A 22,557-nucleotide genomic window follows, 5' to 3' on the forward strand; every position below is an offset into this window, starting at 1 on the left:
GATCTTTTGTGTCTAGCTGTTTTCACTTAGCATAACATTTTGTCTGTTCCTTCATTTTGCAGCATGCAACAGTAATTTGTTCCTCTTTATTACTGAAGAGTATTCCATTATATGGATATACTTTTGAGTAATGACGCTATAAGCTTTTGTGTAAACATTTTGTGTAGCCAAATATTTTCATTTATTTTGGGGAGAGACCTAGGAGTAGAATTTATCAGTCTTACAAAGTTTAACTAATGTTAAAGTTTTAAGCAATTGTTAAAATCTTTTCCAAACTAGGTGCACAATTTTACATTCCCTCATCAATGAGGATTTCATCTTTTCTACACCTTCATTAACACATGTGCATGTCTGACTTTTGACTTAGCTTTTCTTGTGTGTGTAAAGCATGATCTCATTGTGATTTTACTTCATATTTCCTTGATGTCTAATGATGTTAGCATTTTTCATGTGCTCATTTGCCATTTGTAGATCTTCTTTGGTAAAATATCTATCCAAGCTTTCTGCTCAGTTTTTAATTCGGTTACTTGTCATCATCTTATTAAATTGAATGAGTTATGTATTCTAGCTAAAGTCTCTTATCAGATATATTGCTTGCAAATGTTTTCTTCTAGCCTGTAGCTTGTATTTATACTTACATAAGGGTATATTCTGAAACACAGAAGTTTTAAATTTTGATGACAAACTTTGCCTAAACCAAGATCATCAGAATTTACTCCTGTTTTATTTTTTAAGTTTTATTTTTGCTTCTTACATTAGGTCTAATTTTATATTATGTCATATACTAAGTCTAATTAGGTACTAATTTATAAGGTCAATTTTGAGTGCACTCTGAGGTATGGGTCTAATTCATTTATTAATTAAGAAGAATTGAAAGTTATTTAAATTTCTTCTTTTGCCCTTTAATACATCAAAAGTCAGGCTTAGTAGTGTTGGTAAATAATATTATGGGGAAATCTATACAGAAAAATGAATGAAGAAACTGTTAATTTATTCTTTAGTTCCTAAGGGAAGTGTGGAAACAAAAATAGAAAAGAGACAAAAAATTTCTGAATTATGTTCTGATTCTCTTTTCTGTGGGCCTTGTCTTACTAAGGAGTACATTATGTTAATGATCATAATTTAAGCTAGGAGCAGACACATGTTACTCATAATCACCGTTGGGAGTGTACGTGCAGACTCCTCATTGGCCGCTCTGTACCAACTGGCATGCAGCTACATCAGAGTAAATTTGGCAGGACAGTATGAGTTGGGCAGCTTGAAAGAGATGGCTAGATTGAGTCTTCTTGAGCCATATTAGTTCCACAAAACATAGACACAGCACCATAGGTGATTTTTTTTAGCAGCATCCTTCATACACACGGTAAGGCGGTAGTATTAGAGCCCTGCAGAATAACCTGGCTGAGCCAGGGTTTAATAGAGACATGGCCATATTTGTTTGGTCTCTGTCCAACTGATCTCAGACAGATTAAGCAAAGAGATGCTACTAGTTCTTTTTCTTTTTGTTTTTTTTGAGATGGTGTCTTCCTCGTTGCCCAGGCTGGAGTGCAATGGCACGATCTCGGCTCCCCACAACCTCCGCCTCCTGGGTTCAAGCGATTCTCCTGCCTCAGCCTCCTGAGTAGCCGGGATTACAGGCATGCACCACCACGCTCAGGTATTTGTATTTTTAGTAGAGATGGGGTTTCACCACATTGGCCAGGTTGGTCTTGAACTCCCGACCTCAGGTGATCTGCCCGTCTCGGCCTCCCAAAGTTCTGGGATTACAGGCGTGAGCCACCGCGTCCGGTGCTACTAGTTCTTGTCTAAGTCAAAAGAGACAAGCTTACCTGTTACATCAGCTACAATATTCAGCTGAAAGGGCAGCAACACCCTAATGGACAAGAGACATCACTTCAAAGGGAGGTAAAAGCATCTACACTTGATAACTTACACATTTTTTAACTGCCCTGAGTTTACTCAGGTGGTGTGCGCTTCTCAACTAAACCACACCCCAGTCCTCCCACTTGAAAAATGTCAGAGAAAAATGAGCAAGGGAATGGGTAGGCCACAGGAGGGTCTAAACATTTTGGTATCAGCCTGAACACTGCCTAACTACACTGATAAAATGATCAGAAAATAAATATTTAAATTGGATTGATCACGAAAAGAATTTTCTCAGTAAGTAGCAGGGGGTTAAAAATGATCAATTCAGCTACACACAAAATAAGTTTGGCAGGCAGCTCTAAAGAAACTCCCAATAATCCCCACTTCATCATATACATGCTCCTGCATAATTCCCTTGCCTTGCATATGGGAAGAACCTAATAACTTGCTTTTAAGAAATAGAACATGGCTAAAGTGATGGGATGTCACTTTCATGATTCTTTTTTTTTTTTAATTGGGAAGTTAGATTTAATTAATTTTTTTTGCATTCCAGGACTTATGGAATTTTTATTATTATTATTATACTTCAAGTTTTAAGGTACGTGTCCACAATGTGCAGGTTAGTTACATATGTATACATGTGCCATGCTGGTGTGCTGCACCCATTAACTCGTCATTTAGCATTAGGTATATCTCCTAATGCTATCCCTCCCCCCTCCCCCCTCCCCCCACACCACAACAGTCCCCTTCCATCACCCTTTCTCTTACTGACACCCTTGCCCTTGTTCCGATGAAGCCAATTACCGTATTGTGAGATGTTCTGGGAAAGGATCACATGGCAAGGAAATAAGGGAGGCCTCTGACCAACAGCTTGTGAAGAATTGAAACCTTAGTTACAAGTCAGCTGGAACAGAATCTTACCAACCACTATATTAGTGAGTTAAGAAGTGGATCCTTCCAGTAAAGCTCTGAGATGAGGGCAGCATTGTGACAATCTCAGGACTGGAGGAGCCACCTAAGCCACACCTAGATTCTTGGTCCACAGAAACTGTAAGATGATAACATTGCTGTTTTATGCTACTAAGTTCTGGAGTAATTTGCAATGCAGCAATAGAAAACTAATAATTTACATCATATATATATATATATCTGGAAAAGGGTGATAAATGTTTTTTGGTCTACAACATATAATGGTGACTAGACGTCACAAAGGGTCTAAAAATGTTTTCCTTTTCAGGTAGTTGAGTGTGAATTTGGGAAGGTACAATTGTACTTATTCTCTCTAGCATCATTGAAATGAAGCCTCTTTGAGCATCACACAGTTGTATATATATCACACAGAGTGTATATATATATACATTCACTGAAGTTTACACATCCAGGCACCTCCCCCAAAATTTCTTTCAGTCATTGCACACTAAGGATACTGTGGGGAGTAGGAATTCATCAAATTTAATTAAAACTTGAAAAGCATGGTGTTTCTTATGGAATATAAGGAGCTAACAAAATATACTTAAGAGTGTTTAACTGTTGGTTTTGAATTAACATAGTCCAACAAGCTTATTTGACAGGTGAATAACAATTATTCTTTTTCCTGGAAGAAAAGGGCATTCTTGAAAAATCATGGAAAGCTTTGATTACCAACTTTCCATGACTAAACCTCAATACAAACCCAGAAGCTAAGAGTAGGGTGGAGAAGGCAATGCCAAGTTAATTATTAAATACAAAAATAGAAACTTGAAAGAGTTTAGGGAAGTGGAGCTGAACCTAGTAGCAAAATCAGAATTATGCATAGGAGTCAAGATCAGGAAGGCACTCTGAAAGGATTAGGTAGCATGGAACTGAGTTGTTAACAAGGAATAACTTAATTTTGCAAACTGTGTGATGCTCAAAGAGGCTTCATTTCAATGATGCTAGAGAGAAGTACAATTGTACCTTCCCAAATTCACATTCAACTACATGAAAAGGAAAATATTTTTAGACCCTTTGTAAGCTCTAGTCACCATTATATTTTGTAGACCAAAAAAACATTTATTTATTATCACCCTTTTCCAGATCTTTTCTATTTTTAAAATTAATTTCTTCCCCCACTCAGGTCTCAAATATACTGTTTAGACCTTTAGAAAGCTTGTAAAAACTGAAAGATCTTGTCAACTCTGAAAACAGTGTATATGATAGAATATTTGCTAACTACACAAATTTCAACTCTGGCTGGCTATATTAGAACCATATCCCTGCGACTTACCAGATGTGTGACCTTGAACTTATAAGGTCATTTAACTTATCTGAACCTGTCTCCTCATCTGAAAAATGGATATGATAATATTAGTTACCAATATAGGATAATTGTGAAGTTTAAATGAGTAAACATGTATAAAGAGCTCATAATAATATCTGGCACCAAATAAGTTAAAGATAATTATGAATGGTATTAATCATATTATTATTATTATTTTTATTTTATTATTACTATACTTTAAGTTTTAGGGTACATGTGCACAATGTGTAGGTTTGTTACATATATATACATGTGCCATGTTGGTGTGCTGCACCCATTAACTCGTCATTTAGCATTAGGTATATCTCCTACTGCTATCCCTCCCCCCTCCCGACCCCACAACAGTCCCTGGAGTGTGATGTTCCCCTTCCTGTGTCCATGTGTTCTCATTGTTCAATTCCCAATGATGAGTGAGAACATGCGCTGTTTGGTTTTTTGTCCTTGCAATAGTTTGCCGAGAATGATGGTTTCCAGTTTCATCCATGTCCCTACGAAGGTCATGAACTCTTCATTTTTTATGGCTGCATAGTATTCCATGGTGTATACGTGCCACATTTTCTTAATCCAGTCTATTGTTGTTGGACATTTGGGTTGGTTCCAAGTCTTTGCTATTGTGAATAGTGCCACCATAAACATACGTGTGCATGTGTCTTTATAGCAGCATGATTTATAATCCTTTGGGTATATACCCAGTAATGGGATTGCTGGGTCAAATGGTATTTCTAGTTCTAGATCCCTGAGGAATTGCCACACTGACTTCTACAATGGTTGAACTAGTTTACAGTCCCACCAACAGTGTAAAAGTGTTCCTATTTCTCCACATCCTCTCCAGCATCCGTTGTTTCCTGACTTTTTAATGATCGCCATTCTAACTGGTGTGAGATGGTATCTCATTGTGGTTTTGATTTGCATTTCTCTGATGGCCAGTGATGGTGAGCATTTTTTCATGTGTTTTTCGGCTACATAAATGTCTTCTTTTGAGAAGTGTCTGTTCATATCCTTTACCCACTTTTTGATGGAGTTGTTTGTTTTTTTCTTATGAATTTGAGTTTATTGTAGATTCTGGATATTAGCCCTTTGTCAGATGAGTAGGTTGCAAAAATTTTCTCCCATTCTGTAGGTTGCCTGTTCACTCTGACGGTAGTTTCTTTTGCTGTGCAGAAGCTCTTTAGTTTAATTAGATCCCATTTGTCAATTTTGGCTTTTGTTGCCATTGCTTTTGGTGTTTTAGACATGAAGTCCTTGCCCATGCTTATGTCCTGAACGGTAATGCCTAGGTTTTCTTCCAGGGTTTTTATGGTTTTAGGTGTAACATGTAAGTCTTTAATCCATCTTGAATTAATTTTTGTATAAGGTGTAAGGAAGGGATCCAGATTCAGCTTTCTACATATGGCTAGTCAGTTTTCCCAGCACCATTGATTACATAGGGAATCTTTTCCCCATTTCTTGTTTTTGTCAGGTTTGTCAAAGATCAGATGGTTGTAGATATGTGGCATTATTTCTGAGGGCTCTGTTCTGTTCCATTGATCTATATCTCTGTTTTGGTACCAGTACCATGCTGTTTTGATTACTGTAGCCTTTTAATATAGTTTGAAGTCAGTTAGCGTGATGCCTCCAGCTTTGTTCTTTTGGCTTAGGATTGACTTGGTGATGCAGGCTCCTTTTTGGTTCCATATGAACTTTAAAGTAGTTTTTTTCAATTCTGTGATGAAAGTCATTGGTAGCTTGATGGGGATGGCATTAGATCTATAAATTACCTTGGGCAGTGTGGCCATTTTCACGATATTGATTCTTCCTACCCATGAGCATGGAATGTTCTTCCATTTGTTTGTATCCTCTTTTATTTCCTTGAGCAGTGGTTTGTAGTTCTCCTTGAAGAGGTCCTTCACATCCCTTGTAAGTTGGATTCCTAGGTATTTTATTCTCTTTGAAGCAATTGTGAATGGGAGTTCACTCATGATTTGGCTCTCTGTTTGTCTGTTATTGGTGTATAAGAATGCTTGTGATTTTTGTACATTGATTTTGTATCCTGAGAATTTGCTGAAGTTGCTTACCAGCTTCAGGAAATTTTGGGCTGAGACAATGGGGTTTTCTATATATACAATCATGTCATCTGCAAACAGGGACAATTTGACTTCCTCTTTTCCTAATTGAATGCCCTTTATTTCCTTCTCCTGCCTAATTGCCCTGGCCGGAACTTCCAACACTGTGTTGAACAGGAGTGGTGAGAGAAGGCATCCCTGTCTTGTGCCAGTTTTCAAAGGGAATGCTTCCAGTTTTTTCCCATTCAGTATGATATTGGCTGTGGGTTTGTCATAGATAGCTCTTATTATTTTGAGATATGTCCCATCAATACCTAATTTATTGAGAGTTTTTAGCATGAAGCATTGTTGAATTTTGTCAAAGGCCTTTTCTGCATCTATTGAGATAATCATGTGGTTTTTGTCTTTGGTTCTGTTTATATGCTGGATTACATTTATTGATTTGCATATGTTGAACCAGCCTTGCATCCCAGGGATGAAGCCCACTTGATCATGGTGGATAAGCTTTTTGATGTTCTGCTGGATTCGGTTTGCCAGTATTTTGTTGAGGATTTTTGCATCAATGTTCAAGGATATTGGTCCCAAATTCTCTTTTTTGGTTGTGTCTCTGCCAAGCTGTGGTATCAGGATGATGCTGGCCTCATAAAATGAGTTAGGGAGGATTCCCTCTTTTTCTATTGATTGGAATAGTTTCAGAAGGAATGGTACCAGCTCCTCCTTTTATCTCTGGTAGAATTCGGCTGTGAATCCATCTGGTCCTGGACTTTTTTTGGTTGGTAAGCTATTGATTATTGCCACAATTTCAGATCCTGTTATTGGTCTAGTCAGAGATTCAACTTCTTCCTGGTTTAGTCTTGGGAGGGTGTTATGTGTCGAGGAATTTATCCACTTCTTCTAGAATTTCTAGTTTATTTGTGTAGAGGTGTTTGTAGTATTCTCTGATGGTAGTTTGTATTTCTGTGGGATCAGTGGTGATATCCCCTTTATCATTTTTTATTGCATCTATTTGATTCTTCTCTCTTTTCTTCTTTATTAGTCTTGCTAGCAGTCTATCGATTTTGTTGATCTTTTTCAAAAAAGCAGCTCCTGGATTCATTAATTTTTTGAAGGGTTTTTTGTGTCTCTATTTCCTTCAGTTCTGCTCTGATTTTAGTTATTTCTTGCCTTCTGCTAGCTTTTGAATGTGTTTGTTCTTGCTTTTCTAGTTCTTTTAATTGTGATGTTAGGGTGTCAATTTTGGATCTTTCCTGCTTTCTCTTGTGGGCATTTAGTGCTATAAATTTCCCTCTACACACTGCTTTGAATGTGTCCCAGAGATTCTGGTATGTTGTGTCTTTGTTCTCGTTGGTTTCAAACAACATCTTTACTTCTGCCTTCATTTCGTTATGTACCCAGTAGTTATTCAGGAGCAGGTTGTTCAGTTTCCATGTAGATGAGTGGTTTTGAGTTTCTTAGTCCTGAGTTCTAGTTTGATTGCACTGTGGTCTGAGAGACAGTTTGTTATAATTTCTGTTCTTTTACATTTGCTGAGGAGTGCTTTACTTCCAACTATGTGGTCAATTTTGGAATAGGTGTGGTGTGGTGCTGAAAAAAATGTATATTCTGTTGATTTGGGGTGGAGAGTTCTGTAGATGTCTATTAGGTCCGCTTGGTGCAGAGCTGAGTTCAATTCCTGGGTATCCTTGTTAACTTTCTGTTTCATTGATCTGTCTAATGTTGACAGTGGGGTGTTAAAGTCTCTCATTATTATTGTGTGGGAGTCTAAGCCTCTTTGTAGGTCACTAAGGACTTGCTTTATGAATCTGGGTGGTCCTGTATTGGGTGCATATATATTTAGGATAGTTAGCTCTTCTTGTTGAATTGATCCCTTTACCATTATGTAATGGCCTCTTTGTCTCATTTGATCTTTGTTGGTTTAAAGTCTGTTTTATCAGAGACTAGGATTGCAACCCCTGCCTTTTTTTTGTTTTCCATTTGCTTGGTAGATCTTCCTCCATCCCTTTATTGTGAGCCTATATGTGTCTCTGCATGTGAGATGGGTTTCCTGAATACAGCAAACTGATGGGTCTTGACTCTTTATCCAATTTGCCAGTCTGTGTCTTTTAATTGGAGCATTTAGCCCATTTACATTTAAGGTTAATATTGTTATGTGTGTATTTGGTTCTGTCATTATGATGTTAGCTGGTTATTTTGCTCGTTAGTTGGTGCAGTTTCTTCCTAGCCTTGATGGTCTTTACATTTTGGCATGTTTTTGCAGTGGCTTGTACCAGTTGTTCCTTTCCATGTTTAGTGCTTCCTTCAGGAGCTCTTTTAGGGCAAGCCTTGTGGTGACAAAATCTCTCAGCATTTGCTTGTCTGTAAAATATTTTATTTCTCCTTCACTTACGAAGCTTAGTTTGGCTGGATATGAAATTCTGGGTTGAAATTTCTTTTCTTTAAGAATGTTGAATATTGGTCCCCACTCTCTTCTTGCTTGTAGAGTTTCTGCTGAGAGATCAGCTGTTAATCTGATGGGCTTCCCTTTGTTGGTAACCCGACCTTTCTCTCTGGCTGCCCTTAACATTTTTTCCTTCATTTCAACTTGGGTGAATCTGACAATTATGTGTCTTGGAGTTGATCTTCTTGAGGAGTATCTTTGTGGCGTTCTCTGTATTTCCTGAATCTGAATGTTGGCCTGCCTTGCTAGATTGGGGAAGTTCTCCTGGATAATATCCTGGAGAGTGTTTTCCAACTTGGTTCCATTCTCTCCGTCATTTTCATGTACACCAATCAGATGTAGATTTGGTCTTTTCACATAGTCCCATATTTCTTGGAGGCTTTGCTCATTTCTTTTTATTGTTTCTTCTCTAAACTTCCCTTCTCGCTTCATTTCATTCATTTCGTCTTCCATCACTGATACCCTTTCTTCCTTTTGATCGCATTGGCTCCTGAGGCTTCTGCATTCTTCACATAGTTCTTGAGCCTTGGCTTTCAGCTCCGTCAGCTCCTTTAAGGACTTCTCTGCATTGGTTATTCTAGTTATCCATTCGTCTAATTTTTTTTCAAAGTTTTTAACTTCTTTGCCATTGGTTTGAATTTCCTCCTGTAGCTCAGGGTAGTTTGATTGTCTGAAGCCTTCTTCTCTCAGCTCGTCAAAGTCATTTTCCGTCCAGCTTTGTTCCGTTGCTGGTGAGGAGCTGTGTTCCTTTGGAGGAGGAGGGGTGCTCTGCTTTTTAGAGTTTCCAGTTTTTCTGCTCTTTTTTTTCTCCATCTCTGTGGTTTTATCTACTTTTGGTCTTTGATGATGGTGATGTACAGAAGGGTTTTTGGTGTGGATGTCCTTTCTGTTTGTTAGTTTTCCTTCTAACAGACAGGACCCTCAGCTGCAGGTCTGTTGGAGTTTGCTAGAGGTCAACTTCAGACCCTGTTTGCCTGGGTATCAGCAGTGGTGGCTGTAGAACAGCGGATCTTGGTCAACCGCAAATGCTGCTGCCTGATCGTTCCTCTGGAAGTTTTGTCTCAGAGGAGTACCCGGCTGTGTGAGGTGTCAGTCTGCCCTTACTGGGGGGTTCCTCCAAGTTAGGCTGCTCAGGGGTCAAGGACCCACTTGAGGAGGCAGTCTGCCCATTCTCAGATCTCCAGCTGCGTGCTGGGAGAACCACTACTCTCTTCAAAGCTTAGATGAAAATGCAGATATCACCCATCTTCTGAGTCACTTAGGCTGGGAGCTGTAGACTGGAGTTGTTCCTATTCGGCCATCTTGGCTCCACCTCTCTCTGGCCAATCGTATTATTTTTATAAAATTGCCCTTGCTCATAGGTATCACCTTGAATCTATAAACGAATTATGATTTTTATTTTTTTTGAGATGGAGTCTCACTCTGTCACCAGGCTGGAGTGCAGTGCCACGATCTCAGCTCATTGAAACCTCTGCTTCCTGGGTTCAAGCAATTCTCCTGCCTCAGCCTCCCACATAGCTGGGACTACAGGTGCATGCCACCATACCCAGCTAATGTTTGTATTTTTAGTAGAGATGGGATTTCACCATGTTTGCCAGGATGGTCTCTATCTCTTGACCTCATGATCTGTCCACCTTGGCCTCCCAAAGTGCTGAGATTACAGGCATGAGCCACTTTGCCCAGCCACAAGTTATGATTTTTATTATTTTATTTTATTTTGTTTATTTTATGTTCCAGGGTACCTGTGCAGGATGTACAGATTTGTTCCATAGGTAATTGTGTGCCATGGTGGTTTGCTCCACAGATCAAACCATCACCTTGGTATTAAGCGTAGCATTCACTAGCTATTCTTCCTGATACTCTCCCTCCCCTCTTCCCTACACCTAACAGGGCCCAGTGTGTGTTGTCCACCCCTCCATGTATCCATGTGTTCTCATCATTCCACTCCTACTTACAAGTGAGAACATGAAGTGTTTGGTTTTCTCTTTCTGCATTAGTTTGCTGAGGATAACAGCTTCCAGCTCCATCCATGTCCCTGCAAAGGACATGATCTTGTCCCCTTTTATGGCTCCATAGTATTCCATGGTATATATATGTATCACATTTTCTTTATCCAGTCTATTATTGATGGGCATTTGGGTTGATTCCATGTCTTTGCTATTGTGAATAGTGCTTCAGTGAACATATGCATACATGTATCTTTACAATAGAATGATTTATATTCCTTTGGGTATATACCAAGGAATGTGATTGCTGGGTTAAATAGTATTTCTGCCTCTAGATGTTTGAGGAATTGCCACATTGCCTTACACAATGGTTGAACTAATTTACATTCCCACCAACAGTGTAAAAGCATTCCTTTTTGTCTGCAACTTCTCCAGCATTTGTTGTTTTTTGGCTTTTTAATAATCGCCATTCTGACTGACATGAGATGGTATCTCATTGTGGTTTTGATTTGCATTTTTCTAATGACCACTGATGTTGAGCTTTTTTTAAAATATATGTTTGTTGTTCACATGAATCTCTTCTTTTGAGAAATGTCTGTTTGTGTCCTTTGCCCCCTTTTTAATGGGTTTTTTTTTTCTTGTAAATTTGTTTAAGTTCCTTGTAGACTCTGGATATTAGACCTTTGTCAAATGGACAGATTGCAAATTTTTTCTCTCATTCTGTAGGTTGTCTGTTCACTCTGATGACAGTTTCTCTTTCTGTGAAGTTCTTTAGTTTAATTAGATCCAATTTGTCAATTTTTGCTTTTGTTGCAATTTCTTTTGGCATTTTTGTCATGAAATCTTTGCCTGTGCTTTTGTCCTGAATTGTATTGCCTAGATTTTCTTCTAGGGTTTTTATAGTTTTGGGTTTACGTTTAGGTCTTTTATTCATTTTGAGTTAATTTTTGTATAGGGTATAAGGAAGGGATCCAGTTTCAGTTATCTGCATATGGCTAGCCAGTTCTCCCAGCACCATTTATTAAATAGGGAATTATTTTCCTATTGCTTGTTTTTGTCAGTTTTGTCAAAGATCAGATGGTTGTAGGTGTGCAGTCTCATCTCTGAGTTCTGTATTCTGTCCCATTGGTCTATGTGTGTTTTTGTACCAGTACCATGCTATTTTGGGTACTGTAGCCTTGTAGTATAGTTTGAAGTTGGGTAGCATGATGCCTCCAGTTTTGTTCAAAAAGTTACAAATTTAGGATCATTGTGGCCAAATGTTTGGCTAAAAAACCTGCTTATGACTTACAGCATTGGCTTTTTCGAGTGGTTATATAATATTCCATTTCTATTTACTTTGGAAATTTACTCATATTTTGTTTTTGGATCCAGACAGATTTTCTATGACTAATTCTAGTGTTTTAGACTGTTATTGGTAATTCCAAGAAATAGTTTACCCCCACAGTAAATGATTTTGTTTCAGTAGAGATCAACTGGAAGTCCTACGCCATCAGCAGTTTCCCACTTTAAAGTCCTCTTTTGGCACCTTGCCTTCTCCCTGGAATGATGACTACTGGCTGCTATAGATATGAAACCTTTCATTCCCTGCTTCCCTACTATATATATAACACAAATACGATAAAATTTGAAGACCTATCTTAACTCCTTAGCTATCTCACGAGCTACGTTATTGTGCTAAAGTAGAAGTTTCTATTTAAAAAGTCAGACTGGGCCTGGCGCGGTGGCTCACACCTGTAATCCCAGCACTTGGGTGGCCAAGGCAGGTGGATCACTTGAGGCCAGGAGTTCAAAACCAGCCTGGCCAACATGGTGAAACTCTCTCCCTACTAAAAACAGAAAAATTAGCTGAGTGTGGTGGCACACGCCTGTAATCCCAGCGACTCAGGAGGCTGAGGCAGGAGAATCGCTTGAACCCAGAAGGCGGAGGCTGCAGTGAGCCGAGATTGTGCCACTGAACTCTAGCCTGGGCGACAGCGCAAGACTCCATTATCAAAAAAAAAAAAAAAAAAAAAAGAAAAAATAGAAAAAAAAAAAGTCTGACTGAACCTTTGACCTCTTGAAGGAAATGTGTGGTTGAGTATCATTTCTGTATTACAGTAATAAAACTAAAACTGATCCAATGACAAATTCATATATCTCCCTGACATCTTTGTTTTCTTCTGCCTACTATGCTCCTTACCCTCTGGCATGATTTTTTTTTTAAAGAGATGAACTCAACGTCTAGATAGGTATTTCTAGGAAGATGAAACTTTGTACTTGAATGAATGACAGAATTAAATAAATGCACCCAAATTTTGATTATCTATTTCTGTCAGTCTACACCCAGCCTTTTCACAATCAGTCTTCTGTAGTTATCTTGGCCTGCTTTCTACTTAATGATGTTCAGGCTTACTGGTCACCCATGTGTAAATGTAATCATTTAGGGATAAACTCAGCCATGGCTTGGACTGCAGAAACTGTCTGAAATCTGAAACTGGAGGACCTATGAAATCCTAGAAAAATAGCACCTCTAATTATCAAATTATTTTCTTCTTTTTGTCTTTCTCCAAAATACAAGAACCAGCTCTTAAAACAAATTCCTTATATAAGTAACTTTTTTTAAACCACTTTTTATGTTGAACACTGTGTCAAATACCTTGAATGGATTACTCGATTTAATTCTCATAGTTATCTTAGGAGGTATGTTGTTTTGTTTAGGTCATAATTTCTGTTTATTTCATATATATTTGAAATATATACAGATTTTCTCTGCAGAAGCGTAGGGAGAATTTAGATTTAACCTGTTATGTGTTCATTTTAGTTCCCAGTATGTTCCTATATACATAAAATGTGTCCTCTGCCTTCAGAAAAAGGACTGTTTAATTATCCCTTGTATTTTTACCAGTTGGTTCCAGTTTGTCACATAGTTGATGGAGAGACTTAAATTTAATCTTACTGAAAGCAAAGAAAGATGATTTAGGGATTTTCAGAAAGAAGAAACATTTTTGGAAAAAAGTTATTAATAGCAGTTTATACATTGCAGAACATAGCAGAGTTGCATATAACTATTGCACAATTCATTTGTAGAAAAAATTTTATGGTTCAGTATACCATTTTAGCTTGTGGAAAAGTGATTTATATAATAGTTTAGTTTCTAATTTCTAATATTAAATATGCCATTTCAGATGATTTTTAAGAAATGAATTTACAAAATTTAGTATCCCTGAGGTGTCTATTCTCTCTACATCAGTTGTTTTGTGGCCTCAGGAAAGTTCGTACATCTTGATATGCCTCAGTTTCCACTATGAAATGGATGAAACAGTAATAATAACTTCTCATAAAATCGTAAACTTTACTATTCATAAAGTATTTAGAAGAATAATGTAAAAAGTACCACATATATTTTTACAGATTCATTTCTTTCAGGATACCTAATATGCATTATTTTAGAAACTGAGTTAAATTTATGAAACCTATACTTTCAAAATCATTTTCCACTTGAAGTAAAACACATTCAGAAAAGTTCCTAAAGTATGTATGATTTTTGCTTCAATGAATTATCACAAATAAAATATCTATATTTCCTAGAACTCTTATGCCTGTCCCTATCATGATCACATCTCTTTTCCCAAAAGTAATGTCTATACTGACATGTAAAACTGTATATTTATAGAGATATTCTCTCTCTCTCTAGAAACTCTAACAATAAGCTTGAATTTTATAAGGGAGTTTCAGTTTCCACATAGCTTAAAATATCGTGTGTGTCTGTGCGTGGGTGTGTGTGTGTGTGTGTGTGTGTGTCTACTTAAATGTTTTATTCTGGAAAATTTTGACTAATCAAAAAGTAGAGAAAATATTGCAATGAATTTTCATGTACCATAACCTAGCTACATAAATCATTCACACATGGCCAATCTTCCTTAAATTATATCCCCAGTTCACTGCTTCTATAATTTTTGAATAAAATCCAATATGTCATATTATTTCATCATTAAATATATTCAAAGTATCTTTAAAAGATAAGGGATTTTTAATAAGTAAAACCAAATATTGTATTATATATAAAACATTATATATTTTAAAATATCACATATATACAATCATACATTTATTTTTCCCGCATGTAGAGTGTGTTGTGGGGGGTGGTCTGTGATGCTGAGGTTTTTGTCATAAATTTGGAAACCAAGTCCACCGACTGCATTTGGATGACAGATTTCCTATGTCATTTTTAATCTACAGATTCTTCCTTCTATGATTAACTTTACCCTGCAATTAATTTGTTAAAATAACTGCATTACTTATACTGTAGCTTTTCACATTCTCATTTTTATTGATTGCATTCCCGCAGTGAGAATCACATTTCTTACATGTCAAAATCCTCATGTAAAGTAAGAAAGAAATAATGCCGTAACATCTTCAGTTAATTGCATAAGGCCTGCTTACACAGAAATAAGCTCCACTGTGTTATAGCTCAAAAGGGTCACATTCTCTTGTGGATACATAGAAGTTTTGTTTCCACATGGATAATGTATGGAAGTGCAGGTTGTTTGAAAGGACAAATGTGGAAATTAATAGTGCTTTGATTTCTGCCTACACAGAATGAGTTTATTTGAAATACTATTATGTTTACAAAATGTTTATATACTCTTTACTGACAACTGTTGCTCTGGTGTTTGAAGGGCAATTCAGCTTCTGCTTTAGAAAATATTGGTGTTGAATTTTAAATGATTCTATACTGTTTTATGTCATGTAGGCCATATGTACAATAGGATTTTAATTCATTCTTATAAAATCCTCATAGAGTCAGATCAAGATTTTTGTAAAAAAACTTCTCTGTCCACAGATTTAAGTCTTCATTCGTATCCCCCACTCCTGGCTTATAACTTAGTCTCTTGCTTTAGTAAGAAGACTGACTTTTCTTTACTTGAACTCTTTGTATGTGAGAAGATAGATAAATTTCAGTGAAATATGGAGCACGGTATTAGTGATTAAGTGCCTGGGAAATGTAGATCAATGATCTGGGCTTGGAGGAAGGCTACACCACTTGCAAGCTATATGACTGTAGATATATTAATAACACTGGATTTATCTCCTTTTCAATGAAGTGGGCTTAAAATTGTATTTCCCGTCATAAGGTTAATGTGACTATTAGCTGAGATATGTTTGCAAGGTTCTTGACACCTTCTCAGAAAAGTTCTCACTAAATGTTAACAGTATGACACTATGATGATAAAAATCACAATTTTGCAAGTAGTGTGATCATCTATTTTTCAGTTCATCCAACACACCACCTGTAGATTAATTTCCTGGAGGTACATGTCTTATCACCAATTTGTTCCTTCAAAAATGTTTTATCTAATAGGTACTTTACATGAAGATTTGCTTTAGGAGCTGGAAACACAGAGATGAATAAGATAGGTTTCCTTTATTGAGTGGTTTATGTGAGAAACAAACTTATGCATCCAAACACAAAGAATGGATTCAGAGACTTGGAGAATAGCGAAAGTGAGACTTTCAATGACGGTCCTGTGAGATTAGGTGTTTGATAGGCAAACACACCCAGCACAGTTTTAACAAGCAATTTAACCCCTAGTGTGCAGGTCCCTCCCCCAGTTCCTTATAGGCTGAGTACTATGGGGTCACAATCTTCCTGGACATCGCCTATTGATTGTTAGGTAGGGGTTTTAGGTGGTTGTTTTAGGGTTGTCTTGCTGCATTTTGTTTCCACCCACAATGCATTGCAATTCTGGTTAGCTTAGGGGCTTTTCAAGTATTTGACTTATGACTTAAGTAGCCGGGCAGGCTGATAAGAACAGATAAAATGAGCTAATTTGCAGGCTAGTTAGCATTTATCTTAGACTAAACTTTTTTGGTTTGGGTGAGGGCAACTAAGGAGTGGGGAGTGGGGAGAGGGAGGCCGACAAGCAGGCCTTGGCTATCCAAGCAGGGGATTAGTACATCCTGTTTCTTCTGTAGTTTGCTGACCTAAGCTGATTCAAAGCACTTTGTCTTGCAAATGGACCACTGTACACATTATTTCCTTCAGTTTACAACCTACCTTTCATTTTATGAACCTTTCACTAACCCCTAATTGACTTAAGAATTGATTATAAAGCTCTTGTATTTAAGGTTGCCACAATATGCTTAATACCAGCAAATTGACTTCATTTCTTACCACTACTTCATGAAGCACATGGACTCCTTATTCACCAAATGGTCTTAATTCTGTCATCCTTATGTGTAGGTACATGTGTTGTGCTTGTTTGGTCATCACTGCCTTAATATCTACAGCTCATTCTTCAAGTGCTATGTTATCCTTTGCTGAATCCTATAACTAAATTTGAACTTTTATTTTTCTCTGAACCCCCTTAGCCTCAGTGCATATTTTTTAACAGCATGTATTCAGCCTTCTGACTTGCTTATGTAAACATTTGTGTTGTTTTCGGCCTCCCAACACAACTTAGCCATTATTATAAACTCCTTGAGTGTCATAACTATAACACATATATTTGGGAGCTTTTTAGCACCTAGCAACATGCTTGTACATAGTAATAGAGCAGTGCTTTTTAATTTGAATACAGGAAAATACATTCAATTACCACAGTAGCATCATACTGATGTTATTCTCTATTTTAATACAATCCTATGAAGAAAGGGTTAATTTTCCTCATACAAAATAGTTATAACAAAATAGTTAACATATTTTGTTCTCTATGGATGGCAGAATAAAGACTACTACCATCCCACTGATATTCATTCTGGTTTTTTCTTAATGAAGTTTCTAGCTGAGTACATGTCTGCCCAAATAAAGGCTAGACTTTTCCATTTCCCTTGCTGCCAGGTGTGTCAACATAATAGTGTTTGGCCAATGAAATGGAAACAAAGTGATATGTATAATTTCCAGGTCATGCCCTTCAAGAGAAGATATGCACCCTCCCTTCCCTTGGATTCTTTTCCAGTGGCTGGAATGTAGATGTGAGGATGAGATTTCTTGGAATGTGCACATGGGGGCAATACCTAGGGGACGGTTCGAATGGGAACAAGGCAAAAAGAGCCTGTGTGTTTGATCTCAGGGAGTCAGCAAACCAGCCTGGACTTCTTATGACCAAACTGTTAAGTGAAAGTAAAATTATCTCTTACTTTGATTTTTTGTTGTGCTTGTCAGTTATAGCAACCTAGCCCCCATCTGAAATAAAATTAGTTGTTTATAAACTAATTTTTAAATGTACATAGTTGATGTTTTTTTTTAGAGTAGTGATAGCTTTAGATAAACGCACACATCAGAATCCTAATGCAGAAACTTGAGAATAAATGAGCAGGTGTTTTCATATATATATATATATATATATATATATATATATATATATATATATATGTGTGTGTGTGTGTGTGTGAAAACACTTTAATTACAAAAAGAAATAAAAACAAAAATTAGAATATGTTCTTGTAGAAAACTGTATTTTAAGTGTAAGTGAAAATATATTAATGATATGGTTTGGCTGTGTCCCAGCCCAAAATCTCATCTTGAATTGTAATTCCCATAATCCCCACGTTTCAAGCGAGAGACCAGGTGGAGGTAACTGAATCGTGGGGGAGGTTTTCCCCATGCTGTTCTTGTGACAGTGAGTTCTCATGAGATCTGATGGTTTTGTAAGTGTTTAGTAGTTCCTCCTACTCTCATTCTCCTTCCTGCTGCCTTGTGAAGAAGATGCCTTGCTTCTCCTTTGCCTTCTGCTATGATTGTAAGTTTCCTGAAGCCTCCCATCCATGCTGAACTGTGAGTCAATTAAACCTCTTTCCTTTATAAAGTGCCCAGTCTCGGGTATTTATTATGGCAATGTGAGAACAGACTAATGTAGTTAACATGCTGATGATATCCAAGATAGATGTTACATTTTTCCTAGTTGTATTTACTTAATGTAGAATGATATAAATTATTACTAATGACACGAACATGAAGTTAAGGTCATTAATAGTGAAAATGTTTAGGTTTTAAACTATGTCAAATTATGTCAATTTACACATAGCAAATATCAATGCATTATGCTTAATATGAAAATAACAAGGCAGCAGGGTGTGCAGCCTTTTAGTTCTATGGCTAACAGAGTCATCTGAGGAGCTTCTGATACATCTTCCTAGGATACCCTGCAGACTGGTTTATTTGAAATCTCTCAGGATGTCTTTGGGCTACTGAGTCTTATTTGTATTTTAAAAAGTCCAGGGGGTTCTGATGAACAGTAATTTAAGCACTGGTTTATTTGTATATAACACTTCATACATGTTACTTGTTTATCCACCACAGTGGTTACATGTGTATTTGCCTAACTTCTGTCCTACTCTGTAAACTGCTTAAAGGTACTGCATGTCTAACTGATTTTTATCTACCCTGTATAAATTCATAAAACCATATCTGGTGCTTAGCTGCTGTTATTTTTTAGTAGAATCAAATTCAATTGTTAGAATTCTTTTTCTTAAAACATTACAGGAATATACCTAAATTCATAGATATTAATTTCCACTTTATAAACTGATGATGCATTTAATTCTTTTATGATACACATGTTTTTAGCTGATATTTTGTTGCTGTGTAGAATCCTTGCTAGTTCTTATTTTTAATCTTGTTCACTTGAAAATAATTATTACTTAGACCAACAAGTCTTGAAATTATTAAATTCATGGACCCCTTTATCCTGATAAAAGCTTTGGGATTCTTTCACCAGAACAATGAAAACACACTCCACCAACTTTGCACAGGGATCTCCTGAAGCTCATCCAAGGTCCCCAAGTAAAGAGCTTACCACCTAAACAGGGAGCTGCATAAAGAGGTTATTTTTTTTTTCCTGCTTACCCATAAATAGTCAAAGCTTTGAATATCCACTTCATGCCAAATAGACACGGAACTAGAGTAACAGAGGCAGAGTCTGTATTAATCTTGGAAAGATCAGCAACATTGAGCATGTTTTCAATCCAAAAATATGTGACAATTTCTCAGCGAGTGGGAATAGTGAAACATAGAGGGAGCGAAGTGAGGGGAAGCCAGAAAATCCAAGATAGTTACAGTCGAGACAAAGTGTTATCTTCAGATGAAATAAGAAAGGCAAGCTAGCCAGGTATTGTAGAAATCAAGAGAAACTCTATATACTATGTCCTGGCAAGGAAGTCAATTAGAACATACTATTATCATACATAATGCATATATAATGTTCTTGCCAATTGCTTAAAAATACACATGTAAGGAAAAGGAAACTTGAAGGGAGTCAAATCAAAATATTAACAGTACCTATATTTTAATGTTTTATTTTCTATCCTTTTCTGTTTTCCTAATTTTAATTTACAATGAACACAACCTTTTACAAAGAAGATATATTTTGTGCTGCTGCTGTCTAAAAAAAATAATGAACATCCAGAAGACAGGAGTAGATGCGTAGAAATCTACGCTTCTACTTTTCTACAAACGTAGAAAGACAGCATGTAATTTGAGAGGCCATTGCAGGTAAAAAAAGGCAAGCAATTACTCTGCCCATAGACAGTATAAATAATTGTGTTTAAGTCTCAATAAATAAAACCAATGAAACAGGCAATCAGACCCCAGCCTTTGAGTTTCTAAATGGTGATTTAGAAATGCTGATTTATTGCATGAAGGTTGTTGTCTCTTCTTAATTTACAAAAGACAAACAGCTATTGGAAAGCAGAAAGGTCATAACAGAAAAGCTATAGTGGAGGCAGAGCAGAGAAGACAATCACTGTAGTGTAACATATAGGTTTAATAATAATAAGTTTCACTTTCGGGTACAGGACTGTGTAAAGCAGTTATACTGATTTATTTTCATTGCCTAGATAGTCTTTTATTTTTATTTGGTGCTTATGCTCAGGCAAATAATAAAATGGATTGAGAATTGGTGATATGAGAGAAAACTGTAGCTTTGAATGTGTCCTTTAAAAATATTAACTAAGGTGATATAAAGGACAGTATTTAAGCTTTTGCTTTGCCTCCAACTGGACTTCCTATCTGGTTTATGGCAGTTCTGTATGGCAAGAGGTGAGGACCAAAGACTCACAGCAAAACAAGGGAAAAATAATGGTCCTGGCACTGAAGAAGCCTAATAATTAGAATTGCTGTAAGTTGGGGATCAAGAAGGAGCCACAGCAGTTAGAAACCAACAGTCTGGATTCAAGGAGGAAACAAACAGGCAAAAATCAAGTCAGGTTAATGGTTAAGAAAGCAGTTAGGGAAAATAGTACTTGCAGCCTCAGATACAAGACCTTATATTCAAGTGACTCACATCTGAGAGGACAAACACCATGATTTCTGCCTACCAAATATCAATACTATGAAGGCCACCTCAGGGCCCCCGAGTAAAATTGTGTGAACCTTAGAAACATGATATTAAGTGGTATGCAGTCTTGTTTTGAAAGACGTGTGTAATCAGGGTAAAGTATATTCTGTATATAGTAATTATTTTTGGCACACTTATGAAGGTTTGAAGAAAAATGTTCATCTATTTATCTGGTAATGTATAAAAATCTAAGCAAAGTCAAGATGCTCTTATTAGATCTTCAAATATTATTGTATCACAAATAAGAAACATTATTTGACTTAGCCTTGGTTTAAGTTTGGTTATATGAAGTAAATTTATATAACCAAGTAAATTTATATTATAGTATCAAATTGTGTAATCACTTGCAAGCTTTCATTTCTTTCTGCAAAATATGTGGACATGATGACTATCACTTGAAAAATTGATGAAAAACAATTCTTCAAGGACAGTGACAAAGAAGAGTCAACTCTAGGTCACAAGGTCTGGTTTGATGTAAATGTTTCCTTAAAGAAGCAAATAAAAAGCATTCTAAAAGAACATTAAAGTTATCTATTCCTTAATCTTAATGGCATAAAATAACCATGTTTGATGCTCACAGATGCTGTGGTTAAAGATTTTAATAGGACACGGCTTGGATGGCTTGTCTCTAATCCATATCTGGGGAATAAGTATTCTCTAAGCCTCTCCCTAAAAAGACTAGAAGGCTGGAGATGACTTAACAGTTGGGAGGTGTAAGATCTGAAGGCTTCCTCACTCATATGTTCACGACTGAGTTCCACTATAGGATGAACTCTTACATAGTGTCTCTCCATGTGGCTGCTTCATCTTTCTCAAAGCATGGTGTTTGGGTTCCAGTAACGAGCATCTGAAGTGAGCCACTAGAAGTTGTATCACTTTTTATGACCTAACATCAAAAGTCATCTGGGGTCACTTCACTATAGGCAAAAGGAGAGGGTACATAGCCCCAAATCCCCATGAAAGGGATAACAATGTCAAAATGCAAAAAAAAAAAAAAAAAAAAAAAAAAAAATCATGCGATATGGAATGTATTATTGTGTCAATTTTTGGAAAATACAGTCTGGCGCAAAGATGTAAAACACATTTGACCAGCAAATGATCTGATTTCATACAAATCAATATAAGCAGAAATAAATAAGCCAGAAAACACTATAAAATATTAAAAAAGGTAATTTATGTGCCATTAAAATGCATTCTGGGAATACAGAAACTGCATGTATTTGTAAAGAAAGAAAAAAAAAAAGCAATCCCCATGCGTGATCTTTAGCTTTATCCTAGAGATTGCATTCTTTAAAGTTCCTAGGTTTTCCCATCATGGGAGAAATGTCCACTTTTGTACCTGAGTTTTAGAAGTAGTCTGTTTTCTGAAGATTAATAATAGGATGCTTTGTGAAAATCTAGTTGAAAGTATACAGGAAAAATGTCAGTATTACTATTATCTATCATTAAGGATTAATTTGTCTAAAAATCTAGGCTTATTCATACAGAGAGACTGAAGAAATTATGAACAAATTGGTTAATGCTCAGAGGGTACCAAAAAGGTGGAGAGAAAATCATATATGTTGAAAATTATCTAAAACATATATGTTGGTTTAGTTGATTTTTTAACCCTCCGAAGAGGGAAAAAAAGTGTGCCAAAAATGAATGTATTGATTTTCATAAATTGCAA

General features: G+C 36.6%; 1 long non-coding RNA gene across 2 annotated transcripts in view; it reads left to right on the forward strand.

The window, feature by feature from the left end:
* Positions 1–17,948: 17,948 nt before the first annotated feature.
* Positions 17,949–22,557, forward strand: part of LOC117980022 (uncharacterized) — a 41,097-nt gene continuing 36,488 nt past the window's right edge. For both annotated transcript variants that reach the window (XR_004671148.3, XR_004671147.3), the window contains exon 1: positions 17,949–18,328. This is a non-coding gene — a long non-coding RNA (uncharacterized LOC117980022). The remainder of the gene's footprint in view (positions 18,329–22,557) is intronic.

Source organism: Pan paniscus, chromosome 3 (assembly GCF_029289425.2).
Source record: "Pan paniscus chromosome 3, NHGRI_mPanPan1-v2.0_pri, whole genome shotgun sequence".
Taxonomy (NCBI): Eukaryota; Metazoa; Chordata; class Mammalia; order Primates; family Hominidae; genus Pan; species Pan paniscus.